At 44.0% G+C, this 17,155-nt stretch overlaps 1 protein-coding gene across 2 annotated transcripts in view; it reads right to left on the bottom strand.

Annotated features, from left to right (window-relative positions):
* Positions 1-17,155, bottom strand: part of RETREG1 (reticulophagy regulator 1) — a 157,974-nt gene that overhangs the window by 68,583 nt on the left and 72,236 nt on the right. The window lies entirely within an intron of this gene.

Raw genomic sequence — 17,155 nt, 5'->3', positions numbered from 1 at the left:
TCACAGGATGGTGGTGTTATCTAGATATGGTATGGTGGTATTATTCAGTCACAGGATGGTGGTGTTGTCTAGATATAGTATGGTGGTACTATTCAGTCACAGTATGGTGGTGTTATCTAGATATGGTATGGTGGTATTATTCAGTCACAGGATGGTGGTGTTGTCTAGATATAGTATGGTGGTACTATTCAGTCACAGGATGGTGGTGTTATCTAGATATGGTATGGTGCTATTATTCCGTCATGATATGGTGGTGTTATATAGATATGGTGGTATTCAGTTACTGCATGGTGGTGCAATGGTTGTATTTTGTTATTGTACCATAGTATTATTTATGAAGATATATTTAGACATACTGATAGGGATTCTAGATTGTGAGCCCCATCGGGGACAGTGATGATAATGTGTGCAAAACTGTAAAGCGCTGCGGAATATGTTAGCGCTATATAAAAATAAAGATTATTATTATTATTATTATTAGTCACTATACTGTGATTTTTAATGATTGTACCATTCAAGAATGTTTACTGTATTTTTACGATAGCACAACTGATGATCAACTTTGATTTTTTTTTTGACTGCTGTTAATATTTTACTTTATGAAAACAGGGCAATTGTCATCAGGTCACCCAAAAATTAGGATATAATAATAATAATTGGCTAATGCAAAAGTGCCTTTAATGGGGACTTTTTGGCTTCGGTCCTGAGAGTAGTGTGTGTTGTCCAGCTTGAATTCAAAAAGGCATGAAAGAAAGAGATGATGAAAGAGGAAAACATGATTTAAAAGATGATAGGGAAATAAAGGAGCATATATTATAAAGTCACTCGACTTTTTCTAGATATCTTTTGTCTGTTGAAGTATCGTCTTTGAATGCAATAGGCCTAATATATGTTAGCACTGCCAATTGGACTGCTATGACTGTTGCATTTTTGTCTTTGCCTCCTTCTAACGCTGGCGATCTGCCCAGCTACTGAAACAGAACCAATTGCGCATGGACTTGGATACAAACACAGTCACCGTCAGCTGCCAGACACAGCTGCCTCCCTTCATCACTGTCATTTCATCTCATGACTTCATGTTCAGGGCAGATGACTGCTAAGCTTATACTGTTGGGTAGTAAATATGTGGTGAGGCAACACTATGGTGTGGCCATACCTAGTGACCGGCCTCCAGACCCACCTCCTAAAGGTTAGAGTCTCAGATTGCACATTTCCCAATCTGAAACTTTAGATCACTGGAACAATCTAATCATGTGAGTAAATAGTAAATACCATTAGGTAATGATTCCAATTATGCACCCGGGGAGACATGATGAATGTGGAAAATCCTCATAGGGCAAAACAGGAAAACACAGCGAAAGGAGGTGTCATGGTGTGGATTACAGCAGAAAACCCTAGTTTAGATATCAATCTAGTGAATTATATGACCAGTAGCTTTAGGCAACTGTGCTGTTCGTCACTTCTGCTATCGTTTGATGGTAATGACACTTAAAGGGAATCTATCAATAGGTTTTTGTTACCTCATCTGGAAGTAGTAAAATGAAGGAAAAGAGAACCTGCTTCCAATGATGTATCATTTAGTTTCCTGGGTGCCGCACTTGTGACACAGAGATTTTAGCAATGCTCAGAAAGCTGTCCCTGCCAACACCATTGAATCACAGCTCTCTATGTACATAGTCGAATGACAGTGAGCTTCGCATCAGAGGAGGGGGTGTGGGCTGACTACAGTGCACGTGTATGGAAATCTTTATTGATGATTATATATGAAAGACATTTTATCATCATAAAAATACATAAATACATAAAAAAGGGGATTAAAGTGACACCTTAGTGCCACGTCCAATAAATGGCTGGTGTAGTCAAAAGGGCATAATTATACCACATGCCTGTAAATATGCACATACAGTACACAAAATAAGTGGCAAAAAGTCGGTAAAACAATTGCACAGATACCAATGGTAACAACCAAAGTGCCTCATATAGCAATATAAAGTGACACGTGCATTATGCATATAGGCCTCCAAATGGAAACAAATTATATAATTATATAAAGAAATATCAAACTATTTGGATGGCCAATAAAAACCAAGGCAACTTAATCAAATCAAATTATGGTACAGTTGCAAAACCATATATCTGATGCAAATGGATGTAATTAATGTGGAAAATATAGGAGTGCCCATAAAAGATCAACCTGAATAAGGACATGGAAGACAAGACCCCAACGCGCGTTTCGCTGATATGCTTCCCCCGAGGCACTGTTCTCTTCACTGGTACCTGCTGAAAGAGCTTCCCTCCCTACCTTATATTTTGTAAATATATATATATATATATATATATATATATATATATATATATATATTATATTACAAGCTGTTTATACTGGTTTTTTTATACTGATTTTTATGTTTTTAGACTCAAGTCACAGCTGGCGGTAAAATTATCTTGTTGGAGATTGAAAGGAACTGAAGACAGACTTGCCCACTGGACGTCTCCTGGGGTATGCTGTTTCGGGTTCTGGTTTTACATACTAAAGAGTCTTTTGGTTAAATAAGCTTTAAATAAAGCTGTGGCTGACTCCGCCAATCAAAGTTAAATATGTTTCAGTGTTTTTTCTACATCATCTTGGGGAAGTATAAATTTTATTGGGCTCATGGCCGTTTGGGTATCAACAGTCCCCTGGTGACAAAACATTTGTTGCATTGAAACAACAGCACGCAAGCTCATAAGTGACACGTTCCTGAAATCTGTGTCAGCCCTTACCTCATGCTGTCCTCAGATTACATATCAAAAACCTGCTCACGGATTACTTTATAGGAAATGTCCACTTTTACAAACCATTGTTTTCATTTCAAAATTGCCTACAGCTCCATGGCCACAGACTATAAACAATGGGTGCAGTCTAATCCTGCAGTCATACGCTCTTCTATTCTTGTTTGTAATTTTACCATGATGTAGACTACAAAGGCCTTTGTGTGTAATCTATAACCATCGAGTTACATAGGTATGCAGGAGAATTGAGCACACAAAACAATAGATTCATTTTAGGAAAGTTTAATTGCCAAGTTACGGTACTCCTTTTATTTTTGCTGTATTAGATCCTCTTGCGTTGTGTTTGTGGCTAGGCCCAGGGTCCTCTAGCGTGGACTTAATTAGGTGGGTCCTATATAAATCTAAATATACATAATAAAGTGCCCACATACAAACTGCTATTACTCAAAGAAGGTAGGTCACAAAACATATAAGAACACTAAGAACATCATTTCACAATTCTCTTAATATGTTAATGTCAAAGAGAAAAAAAAAATAAAACAAAAAAAAATACATGCACAGTTTGCAGAACGGCTTGTGGATTACTCTAGAGGTGGAAAAATATGTTGCGAGCCATAAACCCGGCTTTGTTTGAATTAAGACAAGCAGCACAAACACATTAGATCCCAATCTTAAATATATGGTGTTCATTAAAATATAGTTTTTTTTCAAAATTCAATTTTTATTGAAATGTTAAATAATTTTCAATCACAAAAATACAACAAAAAGGAAAGAATAGCTAGGGCAATATCAGCATCAATATATCATAGAATATAAGTATAACGTCCAATAAAACATCAAATTATAGGAAGAAAAAAGAGGGAAGGGAACATTTTTAGTCCATCAGTAATACCACTATGAAGTTACTGATATCCAATGGAAACCATATAGAGCGTAGCCAGACTCGAACCAACGCAGAGCACAATCCGGACAGAGAAGAAACACATCGGAGAAAAGGGTTCAAATACAGTTTTTTAATATGCCTTGAATATTATTTTTTATTTTATGTATTATTCTTTTATAGCGCCATTATGCTTTACAGACATCATTATACTGTCCCAATTTGGGGCTCACAATCTAAATTTCCTATATGTCTTTGGAGTGAAGATCAGTTTATCACAGTTTTCAAGATCTCTGCTGGCTGTCATGCAATCAAAATCTTTCTGGCTCTAACAATCTGTCTAATTGTTATGATGTGCATACAGGTACAGGAATGATTAGCGCTAAGGGACAGTATAACAGGACTGTGTCTTGTGTGTCTGTGAAATAACAACCAATGGTCAATTTGGCACCACTAGAATACAAGAGAAGTGCAACATATGTGTGTAGAGAAACCTTAGGAACAGATCAAATGCAGGACAAGCACAAAAGAAGCTGTGCACAGTCAAGAAAGGCCGTACTGGGGGCCCACGGCACGTAAAGGGAGGCCGCCATGACGGGGTTACGTGGGACCTGGGGAGCTGGAGCAGTTAGAAGGGATACGGTGGTAAGGGGTTAACTGGGAACTTGAGGGGTGGCTTTAGGGGCATTTTTTGAAAATAAGGGGTGGAACTAGGGGACTGTGGGGAGGGGGCACATAAAAAGGGGCACGCTCCTCACGCAGGCATCCATTTTAGGTGCCTGCGTGACAAGTGAGGAATCTCTGTCACACTTACCAGAATGGACGTGGAAGCGATCCTCCAGCGTCTCCGGACGGCAGCCAGCTCCCAGGGGACAGATTGGCTGAATGCATCCGTTAACAGCCTTCTCCAGGGGACATCGGGAGCACCACCGCAGGCACCGCAGGACGGGCGCCGGCCGCGGAGGACTAGGCCTCCGGCGCGCCTAAGCCCGGACATCATCCCCAGGGCCCGGCGCCGAAATAGGAGCCCCTCTGCGGACCCTCCGGTAAGCAGCGCTGTTCCCTCCACCTCACAGCGCGGCGCCGGGAGGAATCCTCCAGTGCGGCGGGGCCTACAACGGGGGGTGGATCCTTCCTCCCCTCCTTCAGTGTCCGGGCGACGTGGGGCGGCAGGAGCAGGAGCCGGTACGGCGGCCGTCAGCATGCCCGCTGGCGCCGCTCAGCGTGGGAGGCAGCGACAGCCGAGGAGACGGGGGTCAGGTGCGGTGGCCCCTCAGCGCCGAGGATTATGCGGGCGGCAGTCGGCTGGCCCTGGCATCAGCGTGCGGCCTTCTGTAGTGCACAGCTCTGGAGTCTTCAACGCAGCAGCGCCCTCTGCTGGTGGTGGCCTGGATATTGCAAGTTCTGCGCCCTCTGCTGGTGTTGGCCGGGATTTTCCTGCAGCTGCGCCCTCTGCTGGTGATGGCCGGGATTTTCCTGGATCTGCGCCCTCTGCTGGTGATGGCCGGAACTTTCCTGGATCTGCGTCCTCTGCTGGTGGTGGCGGAAATTTTCCGGATTCCGGCAGGCGACATTCCGTCGCTTCGGTACGCAGTGCCGGGGACGTATCCGTGGCAAGGAGCCGCACATCTTCCATCGGGCGGCAGGATGCTGGCTCGGCCTTTTCCCTTTCCGCAGCACCAGGGCAGTCGACGGCATCACCGAGTCGCCAGGACACGGATACGGCCACCAGGAGTTCGGCGGGCAACATCGCGGATCAAGCCGGTCGGGATGCAGGACACCTTCGGCTGGGAGCTGGATCTTCGGCTGCTGGGCTCACAGCACCCAGGCAGCTAGGTGAGAACATTTTCCCTATCTTTAATTTGCCAGGCATAGTTTCCCCTGAAGCTAGGAATAGTGACATTACTTCGGGAGTTGCTAGCGGGGGTATGGGTTTAATCCTTAGAGGTTTAGGGGAGCTAGCGGGCTTGTGGGGGTCCGGTCTTAGCAGGGGGTCTTTGCCGTCAGCTGCTTGGTTGGGAAATACGGGGTCGTTTGAGGGGTCTAGACAGTTGTCTGAAGTTACGGGTACATCCAGCAGTGCGGGTCCTGCGGCAGACACGGGGAGCTCATCAAGGGAGAAGGACGGAACAGCACCAGGGCCTGGTTCAGGAATTGATGCACCAGGTGAGGGAGCTTTGCAGGATAAGGAAAAGGAGGATGTACCGCAACTAGACGATGCGGCTAGGGGGGAGGTCTATGTCTGCTTCGAGGGCCCGTTAGGGGCACATTTAAAACAAGAGGTTAGGGAAAAAATCTGGAAAGGGGAGTACATAGAAATATTTTCTCTTTTACCCCTAGAGAGATTTAATTTGGATAGACCTAGAAGGGAGGACTCTAAAAAAGAAGATGAGGAGAAACGGAGATATAGGCTGATTCCCAGATCATTTTCAAATTGGCTGCAAGCTTTCGCTATTATGGCTAGCGTAATCGGGGAGAAGGCCCCGGAAAATTGCTCGGCATTATTTTGTTACTTAGATGCCATAGGGGAGGCTTACAGGACCTATGGGGGACAGGGTTGGTTACGCTATGACGAACAGTTTCGTCAGCGTAAGGCTTTTAGGCCAAGTATCAGGTGGGATCACAAGGACATAGCGTTGTGGATGAGAGTTATGGTCCCGTCCCGTTTAGGTCAGACTAGCCAGCCTTTTCACGGGGGCGCCGGGAGTTCAGGGCAGTCAGGACACTCGGCGGCTTTGCAGAAGGGACTGTGTTTCGCCTTCAATGATGGCATATGCAGATTCGGGAGCAAGTGTAAATATAGGCACGAGTGTTCAACCTGCGGGGGGGTGCATAGCGCTTCAAAATGTTTCAGAGGTAACAGGCAAAAAGTTGGAGATTCAGCTGACAAAAGGGGTGACTCCGGTGCAGTGGGTCGTGATGGAGGCCTTTCTAAGTAGATACCCTGATAGGTCAGCTGCAGTTTTATTGCGCGACGGTTTTAAGGAGGGTTTCAAAATCCCTTATGTTGAGCAGGATGTTAGTTTAAAAAGAAAAAATTTGAAATCGGCGTTACAATTCCCGGAGGTCGTGTCGGAGAAGTTGAATAAGGAAGTTGCTCTGGGAAGAATGGCAGGCCCGTTTGTCGCCCCTCCGATTGCAAATCTGAGGGTGTCACCTCTTGGCGTGGTCCCTAAGAAAGAACCTAATAAATTTAGGTTAATCCATCACCTGTCATTTCCGAAGGGATCTTCGGTTAATGATGGTATTGATCCCGAGTTGAGTTCGGTGTCGTACTTATCATTCGATTCAGCGATGGAGTGGGTTAGAGCATGTGGAAAGGGGGCTAAGCTGGCTAAGACCGACATCGAAGCGGCCTTTCGTTTGTTGCCAGTTCATCCTGACAGTTTGCATTTATTGGGTTGTTTTTGGGATGGCGGCTTCTTTGTTGATCGTTGTCTTCCCATGGGTTGCTCGATTTCATGTGCTTACTTTGAGGCCTTCAGCACGTTCCTAGAATGGGTGGTGAAAGATGTGTCTGGGATACGCTCATGTTCGCACTATCTGGATGACTTTCTGTTTATAGGGCCAGCGGAATCAGCAGATTGTTCGATTTTGTTGCATACAATGGAGAGTGTGACAAAAAACTTCGGGGTGCCTTTGGCGGAGGATAAAACAGTTGGTCCGGTGACAGTGTTGAGCTTCCTAGGCATTGAAATCGACACGGTAGCAATGGAATGTAGGCTACCTGCAGACAAGGTTACCGCGTTGCGCCAAGATGTGGTTAATACGATTGGTTTGAAGAAGATAAATTTGCGCAGTTTGCAATCGTTGTTAGGGAAACTGAACTTTGCATGTAGGATCATGCCGATGGGTCGAGCGTTCTGCCGCCGCCTATCCTTGGCAACAGTAGGGGTAAAGTCCCCTTTGCATTTCATCAGGATAAAGAAAGAGTTTCGGGACGATTTGAAGATGTGGGCGGATTTTCTGGACGAGTACAATGGCACATCTCTGTGGATTCAGCCGGTGGCAGATGCTACCTCCTTGGGCATTTTGGTGCATGTCGTTGAAATGAGTGGCTTTGGTCTTTTCTTTCATGGTAGCTGGTCAGCAGCGGCTTGGCCGGAAGAATGGAAGGAGGAGGGGTTAACAAACAACCGGCTACTGTTGCATTTGTTCCCCAGGGTAGTTGCGTTGGCCCTGTGGGGTGACAAATTGAGGAATTTGAAGATTTATTTTCATTGTGAGCATGTTGGAACGGTGACGGCGGTAAACTCGTTGTCAGCGGCTACGCCTGCAGTAGTGAAGGTCTTGCAGCACTTGGTTTTCCTGGGTCTTAAGTTTAACTTATGGATTGTATCTGAAGTTAGCTTGTCAGCGCCTGATCCAATAGTTGTTGCTCTTTCTCAATTTCAGTGGCAGCTTTTCCGGGATTTGGCACCACAGGCGGAGAGCGCGGGCCGGGATTGTCCAGTGGAGTTGTGGAACCTGCCACGAGGGCCGTAACAGAGTTATTTACCAAATCGCTCGCGGATTCATCTTGGTCTCATTATAATCAGGCTTGGAGCTTGTGGGAATCCTGGATGTCAAGTATGGACCAGGATATGGAGGAGGAGTATGGTTTGTTGTTGTTCTTAGGTCATCATTGGGAGGCAGGTTGGTCTGTGACACGTTTGAATAAGTTTCTGGCGGGGCTAGCCTTCAACCTTAAATGGAGGGGGGGTAAGGATATAACGAAATCCTTCTTGGTTCGGCAAGTTGTTCGGGGTTGGAAGAAAGGCTGGAAGGCTTCGGACGGTCGCCGACCCGTATCTTATGAGGTGCTCTCAGCCATTGAGCGGAAGTTGCAAGAGGTGTGTTTTTCCGAATGGGAAGTGGTTCTGTTCTGTGCAGCCTTTTCTTTGGCCTTCTTTGGGGCATTTCGGTTAGGTGAGTTGGTTAGCCCGTCCGTTAGTAAAAAAGGTATTTTGTTAAGAGAAAACGTGGATGTCGAAGGGAATAAGGTGGTAGTGTTTATTAAGGCTTCCAAAACGGACGTGTATGGGAAAGGGTGCAAAGTGGTGTTGTTCAATGTTGAAGGATCCCCGGTGTGCCCGGTGGCATCCGTGAAGAAGTACATGGCAAAGGGCGGGGTGTTAGACGAGCCATTCTTGGTACACGAAAATGGGTCTTTCTTGTCCCGTTTTCAGTTTATTTCTGTTTTTAGGAAATGTTTGGCGGCAGCGGGCTTACCTGCAACACAATATAGTGGTCACTCCTTCAGGATCGGGGCAGCGACTGAGGCCGCTAGGTGGGGCCTTGGTGAGGATGTGGTTCGGAGAATTGGGAGGTGGGAATCTTCAAGATTCCAGTCGTATGTTCACCCAAACCTATTGTGAGTTAGAAGCTGTGTTAAGTTAATTGTTTGTTGCCTTTCTTTCTGTGTTGCAGGGCCTGATCCGATGCTCGTCTGGATCATGGGGCATTCGTATGTTGTATGGGCTGCGTTGCGTGCTGCGGTTCGTCCGGACGGTCGTCAGTTGGGTCTTTCTCGAGAGACAGTGACTTTACGATGGATCGGTAAAAGGGGGATGGTGTGGAAGGAATGGTTACCTGAATTTCATCGTTTTGTTAGACTGGATAGAGTGCCGGAGATCGTGGTGATACATTTAGGGGGGAATGATTTGGCTAAACGGTCTTGTAGGGAGCTGATTAAGGATATCAAATTCGATATCCTGAGGTTCTGGGTCATGTTTCCAAAAGTGTTGTTGGTGTGGTCCGACATCATTCCCCGTAAAAGATGGAGAGGTGCTAGATCACACGAGGGGGTGAACAGGGCCCGGATTAAAATAAACAGGGCCATATCTCGGTTTATGGTGAGGAATGGCGCGTTGGCCGTGAGACATGTGGACTTGGAATCGGGTCAAGGAGCTTACTGGAGAGCTGATGGCGTGCACCTGAACGCGGTGGGTAATGATATGTGGTGTTTGGCTATCCGTAGTGGCATTGAATTAAGCTTGAAGGTGTGGAGGGACATGAATGGCTAAGGTGTCAGGCCATTCGTGTTCGTGGCGGGGGTGGAGGTCCTCGAAGTCGGTGGAAATGGTAAATCGTGGTTCAATGGGGTGGGGATCTTGAGAGGTCCTGGACACCCCATGAGAGAATTTAACAAGGCGCGGTACGGTTATTCCGCGTGAGGTGGATTTATGGACCCCTGGCATGGGGGTGGGTTCGGTGGACCAGGATTGGTTGTTATCTATCCCTGAGCTGGTGCTTTACGGCTGGGGGTAAGACTCATCCTGGGCTGAACATTGTGGAGTTTTTGGGATACTGAGTTTTTTATAACTTTGGGGCTTCGAGGACCGCCCCTCCTATTCTGGGTTGTCATAAAAGTTCTGTTATCTTTTATTTAATAAAATGGCTGCTGTGGCCAATTAAATCCAACATATGTCTCCGTCTGCTGTTTTGAGTACGTTAGAAGTTTATTCTTTAGATTGTTAAGAGATCTGTTTAAGGGGGTTGGGGTAATTTTTTCCAGGTCACGGAACTCACGTATACCCTATGTCAAGAAAGGCCGTACTGGGGGCCCACGGCACGTAAAGGGAGGCCGCCATGACGGGGTTACGTGGGACCTGGGGAGCTGGAGCAGTTAGAAGGGATACGGTGGTAAGGGGTTAACTGGTAACTTGAGGGGTGGCTTTAGGGGCATTTTTTGAAAATAAGGGGTGGAACTAGGGGACTGTGGGGAGGGGGCACATAAAAAGGGGCACGCTCCTCACGCAGGCATCCATTTTAGGTGCCTGCGTGACAAGTGAGGAATCTCCCGCCCACCCTCCCTTTTTTGGTTAGGGTAATGGGGGGGGTGAAGTCGGCATATGTGAGCTTTTGGAGTATTGTTTTAAGAGGCGTCTAAATGTATTTATTTTGTTATGTGAATGCTGTCAGGGTATTGTCACGGCAGTTGGCGGGGGTGGAGGTCCTCGAAGTCGGTGGAAATGGTAAATCGTGGTTCAATGGGGTGGGGATCTTGAGAGGTCCTGGACACCCCATGAGAGAATTTAACAAGGCGCGGTACGGTTATTCCGCGTGAGGTGGATTTATGGACCCCTGGCATGGGGGTGGGTTCGGTGGACCAGGATTGGTTGTTATCTATCCCTGAGCTGGTGCTTTACGGCTGGGGGTAAGACTCATCCTGGGCTGAACATTGTGGAGTTTTTGGGATACTGAGTTTTTTATAACTTTGGGGCTTCGAGGACCGCCCCTCCTATTCTGGGTTGTCATAAAAGTTCTGTTATCTTTTATTTAATAAAATGGCTGCTGTGGCCAATTAAATCCAACATATGTCTCCGTCTGCTGTTTTGAGTACGTTAGAAGTTTATTCTTTAGATTGTTAAGAGATCTGTTTAAGGGGGTTGGGGTAATTTTTTCCAGGTCACGGAACTCACGTATACCCTATGTCATGAAATCATATTAGTTGCAATAAATACATTACTATACACGCATTGCCAAAAAAAAGTAAAAGAAATAATTAAAACCATACAATAAAATCAATCAGAAAGAACCATCAAGGATTTATACAAGCCTATCAGCTAGTCAAGAAAACCCTGATACAGGGCATGGGATGTTTCCTCCCTCTTAAAAAAAAAAAAAAAAACAATCCATAATAATTATATGCACACAGAAAATAATGTGCTCCAACAATTAATAATATGAGTAAATACTCTAACACATGGTGAGAATTCCTCAAAAGCAATAAAGTAAATGTGACATCCTGAAAATAAAATTACAAAGCTAAGATAAGTATGAGAGAGGCCTGTAATTGACATCATAGGTAGACCACAACTATGAGAGTCAAAATGAGAAAACATATCCAGAAAATCACCATAATTTGCAAAATAAATCTTGCCAAATCAGACAGGGTGATTTTCTGGATTTGTTTTCTCAATTTGACTCTCATAGTTGTGGTCTACCTATGATGTCAATTACAGGCCTCTCTCATCTTTTAAGTGGGAGAACTTGCACAATTTGTGGCTGACTGAATACTCTTTTCTCCCCACTGTGTGTATATACACACCCCATACCTCTCACCCCATATTGGCTTAACCTCCCTTCCCCCTGCCACCACCAGCATGTGGGAGTTTATAATAATGATTCTTGTATAATATATATATATATATATTATATAAGCCAATATGGCGTGAGAGGTAGTACAGCAGAGCTGAGCTTTGTCTTATTGCAAACATATCTGCCGCTCTTCTCTCATGGTGATGTTGACAAAGCTGCATTGCCCTGCCTTACACATTGGCTGCCAGGGAGATGGAAGTTGAATAAGTGTTAAGCTAAGTTCACATTAGCGTTTGGGGGCTTTGCTGACAGCTGCATACTACCTACGTTAAGCTCCGCCTACTTCTGCATGCGTCCTGCATACCTAGCTTTAACATTGGGTACGCAGGACATGCGGATGTATGCATATGCGCCATTTTGACGCTCCCACTGTCCGCACAAAACGCAACTTGTTGCGTTCCCATGCGGTCGGTGGGTGTGTCAAAACAACACATCTGCATACATCTGCATGTGCTGCGTACCCAATGTTAAAGATAGGTACGCAGGACGCATGCAAAAATATGCAGAAGTAGGCGTAGCTTAACGGAGGAAGTACGCAGCCGTCAGCAAAGCCCCCGAACGCTAATGTGAACATAGCCTTAGTTATAATCACAAACAGCTCGGTAGTGAGATCAGACTGTCAGTTATTACATGTCTCGCACTGGTAACACCTCCTTCATTTAAAATCAGGTCTGAAGGCACCCCCTGCAGACTGTGAGCCCTCGCGGGCAGGGTCCTCCCTCCTTATGTACTCGTGTGCCTTGTTATCTGCTCATGTTTAATGTATTTGTCTATATTTGCCCCGTATTCACATGTAAAGCGCCATGGAATAAATGGCGCTATAAAAATGTATAATAATAATAATAATAATAAGGCAGATTCTCAGTGAGATCTGTTTCTGGCTCATAGATCTTAACAGCTCATTTACATATTAAAAAAATGTGGATTTCTCTGGAATAAGACATCGGGCCACACATGTCAATGCATCATCACCCACATGCCCAAATAGATGGCTTAGGAGGGTTGATCCTTCATACAGATTGCCTTTAAAGAGTAATAGTCATTTTAGTTTTTATAAATCAATAGTCTATGCAAAAGTAAGAAACTTTCTAATACATTTTATGAGTGAAATCCACTTCTTTAATTTCCTTGACTGGACTTTCACTCTCAAAATTCTCATTTCAAAGGTTAAGTCTGTCATCAGTGAATAATAACGTTCCCATTACTGAGACAGGAGAAGACAGTTGGTGCTCATAGCGCTTTATGGAGAACTGTAGCTGTCGTTTCCAGAGAACTTGCAGCGGAGTCTATGTGTCTATCTCTAACTTTTCCTTCCTCCTCCTCCTCCCCATTTAAAAGTACCAACTTTCATCTCTAATCTCAGTAAAGTGATAATCTGTCATCAATGAATACAGATGTTACCTATGAATTGACAAAGAAAGATCAGTCCGGGATGTGAAAGGAAGAGATTTATTTGATAAGATATGTTTCAAAGATGCTTATTTTCATGTGTCCTGATGATTTATGATATAAAAATTAAAACTTTGCTTACACTTTAAAGGGAACCTGTCACCCCCAAAATCGAAGGTGAGCTAAGCCCACCAGCATCAAGGGCTTATCTACAGCATCCTGAAAGATGAGAATAAGAGGTTAGATTATACTCACCCAGGGGCGGTCCTGGTCCGATGGGTGTCACAGTCCGATCCGGGGCCTCCCATCTTCTTACGATGACGTCCTGTTCTTGTCTTCACGCTGCGGCTCCGGCGTACTTTGTCTGCCCTGTTGAGGGCAGAGCAAAGTACTGCAGTGCGCAGGCGCTGGGCCTCTCTGACCTTTCCAGGAGCCTGTGCACTGCAGTACTTTGCTCTGCCCTCAACAGGGCAGACAAAGTATGCATGCGCCAGAGCTGCAGCGTGAAGACCAGAAGAGGACGTCATCCTAAGAAAATGGGAGGCCCCAGACTGGACCGCGACTCCCATCATACCAGGACCGCCCCTGGGTGAGTATAATCTAACCTCTTTTTCTCATCTTTCAGGATACATCGGGGGCTTATCTACAGCCATCCAGAAAGCTGTAGATAAGCCCCTGATGCTGGTGGGCTTATCTCAACTTCCATTTTGGGGGTGGCAGGTTCCCTATAAGGACCTGATATAAATAATATATTAAAAATTGTCGAATTGGATGCAGTATGCCAAAAATAAAAACTTGTGGCAACTTTGTACTGGGAGATTCAAAGTGTTAACAAAATCTCCATATTTCTGGCACATTTCTCTCCCGATATGAAGATTAGTACATGAAGTGGATAAATCCTGTCAATATCGGGAAGGTTATGAAATCATGTTTGTTTTGTCAACGTGGAGTTTTCCAGTGTACTGAAGATTACGTTAAATCTCTTCATTTCCCAAGGACATGTTCTAGGTACATACAAGTCATAAACTGTTAGTCATCAGATCTATTTGTTCATTCTCACATGATGCTACTGTTCTTCGGGTGAAAAAGGGCCATGGGCAGTGACCTGAATATCATTTATAAGACATAAAACTATAGAGCAGGTATGATTGTCAGGAAAATAATTTCATGTTTCCCCTATAAAGTGGCAAAGGTTTCTAAGTCTCATGAATAGATGTTACTATTTGGAGAAGTGGCGTTAATGGAGGCATTGTGGCTGTAATGAGAGCTATTGGGGCTGCCATGGTGGCATTATGACCAGTATGTGGCATTATGGTTATCATGGCAGTGAGTGTGGCTGCCATTGGGCACACTGGCTGTGATGTAGGGAAATCTGTGGCTCCCAAGAGTTGTCAAGAGGCACATTATTACCGAGAGAAGTCTTCATACATGGAGAAGATAATCAGAGAACTGTGAGACATTTATTTGTTGCTGATTTGTCATCTGACTATAGGTAAAGCTTTGGACAGTGCTGTCAATGGAGCAAATGAGGTAGCCACATGCAACATGAGTGCGCGGAACAGTGCACAGAGCCGCCTGAGCATGCCAAAGGTGCACCAGGTTGGCGTATACGATTCATTTTCCAGAGAACCCGATTTGTAAAAGCTAGAATATTTATCGGAGCTATATCCCCTACAAGGCAATATGCTTACCTAATTGTCAGTTTGGGCTGTCAGATTCCTTATAACTAGCTAAAAAGGAAAAGTGCAAATCACTTTATTTAAGAAACATGAAGTCTTATCCCGCGTAAAGTCTTCAAATTGACAACCACTAGAGGTCTCACTTCCTGCAATTTTTTTGTGCGCTGCTTGTTGTTATGACAAATGTGTCCCTAGCAACAGACAAATTACAGGAAATGGGTGTGGGTCTTTATTAGCCAAATCCCATGGCATTCTTTCCTCTGTCAAGTAGCATAGAGGCAGAGAGGTAGCAAACCCAAGACTCAAGTGGACAGAACGTAGGTGCGCTGCGGACAAGGGGCTCAGGGTAATTAATGGCCTGTCCCATAAACAACATTTATCACCTATGTGTAGGATAGATGATAAATGTACGCTGCTGAAATCCCCGCAGATCCCGAGAACTGAGTAAAAGGAGCCTTACTAAATGCAGAACGAGCTCTAAGTCTCAGTGATGGGACCTTATCGGACATATATGACATATCCTAGTAATATGCCACAAATGTTCCAGCTGACAAGACCCCTTTAAGTCACATATGGGGACAAATTACTTTTCTTCTTAAATGTATGTTGGTGAATAACCATTGGGAATCCTGCCATTACTCATCAGTATAGGCCGTATTTACCAACAGCCATGTGGTACCCATTACACCATGTCCTCAGCCTGGCATACCATCCAGACTTTACACATGTGCGCCATAGTGTGAATGCCAAACTCCTATGACAGGCATGGTGTAAAGCAGAGTACATTAACACAGCCAATGTAACAGATAAATCAGATTCACCGACGAGCCATATGTGAAACCAACCTGCGGTTTAGGATTTGTGACCTTGCAAATGCTTTTCTACAAACATAATGAGAAGTTACTTCATCTATTATGATGCAAGATAAAGCAATGGTTAATTATAAAAGAAATTGGAAAAATATAAAAATTCTAAAAAAAATCTCAAAGCAAAAAATACAAAACAGAATCGTCCACAAAGACCAATCAGATGATGATAATCACTTTTAAAATAACAGGTAACATCTGATTGGCTGGCATGGGTAACACCCCTGCTTAAATCATCTGTATTGGGTTTTATAAGAGTTGTAAAGTGATATTATTCCAAAATTGCATAAAAATATGTACTAATAACATATAAAAAGATCATGGCCACCCTCTTTGTCAGTACTCAGGAGTACATAGCCCCAGTCTAAGGCTGCCGTCACACTATCAGTATTTGGTCAGTATTTTCCATCAGTATTTGTAAGCCAAAACCAGGAGTGGGTGATAAATACAGAAGTGGTGCATATGTTTCTATTATACTTTTCCTCTAATTGTTCCACTCCTGGTTTTGGCTTACAAATACTGATGTAAAATACTGACCAAATACTGAACGTGTGAGGTCAGCCTCAGCCTGTAGCTTATCATACAGATAGAGAATGCCAATAACCAGCGTGACCTAATACATTGGTTAAACATTCTTCAGAGATATGATACATAGATAATAAAGCAGGATGTATACAGTGCTTTATTTACAACCTTGGTGACACTGAGAAACATTACTTAACTACTTGTTATCATTGTAAATGGTGTATGCACTTTCACTCCAGGATGGAATCTGCAGAAACTATGCTTGCTTTTTTTTGTATCATAAAATTATAAATATCACAGACACAAAACTCTGCCAGCGTTTTTTAGAGATCTAAATTTGACAGAACTGGAATCTATAGGCCCATGATGTATTTTTGCATGCCTCATATTGGAATAATAGAAAGTTAATTTGCATTCCTTATTAAAGTAGTTTTTCAGTTCTAGATAAATCCTTCCCTCTGTCTACACTTTATTTGTTTGTAAAACTGTGCTTTACTCACCCTCACTTGGTCTATACTGAGCCTCCATAGTTGCTCCCATTGTCTGTGCTTGTTTGCAATCCTGACATCTAGTTGACAGCACTGCAGCCAATCAGTGATCTCAGCAGCTCTAAGCAACACATGCCACCAACGTGGGAAGAACCACTGTGCTCAGTTATTGGCTGCAGTTGGTGCCTATGTTGCTCTATGATTTAATTTCTACATAATTATTTGCTTACTTTGAAATATGGTCTATTCCAAGACTGAAACTACTGGCATGGCAGGCTGCTGCTGTAACTGTGAGATAACAGCTGCACTGATAAATATGAGACATTTACTGTCTATAGAACTAAATAGTATTTTTCTTTACAGGTATATTGTGCTGGTTCATAGAGATACATCTCCATATACAAGTGCATTTCTATACATCTGTATATTAGTGGTAAAAAAAAAGTCAAAAGATTTTACACAAAAAATGATAAC

The sequence above is a fragment of the Ranitomeya imitator genome, chromosome 6 (assembly GCF_032444005.1).
Source record: "Ranitomeya imitator isolate aRanImi1 chromosome 6, aRanImi1.pri, whole genome shotgun sequence".
Taxonomy (NCBI): domain Eukaryota; kingdom Metazoa; phylum Chordata; class Amphibia; order Anura; family Dendrobatidae; genus Ranitomeya; species Ranitomeya imitator.
Note: the sequence above shows the minus strand (reverse complement) of the source record. Positions and strands in the feature narration are given on the sequence as shown.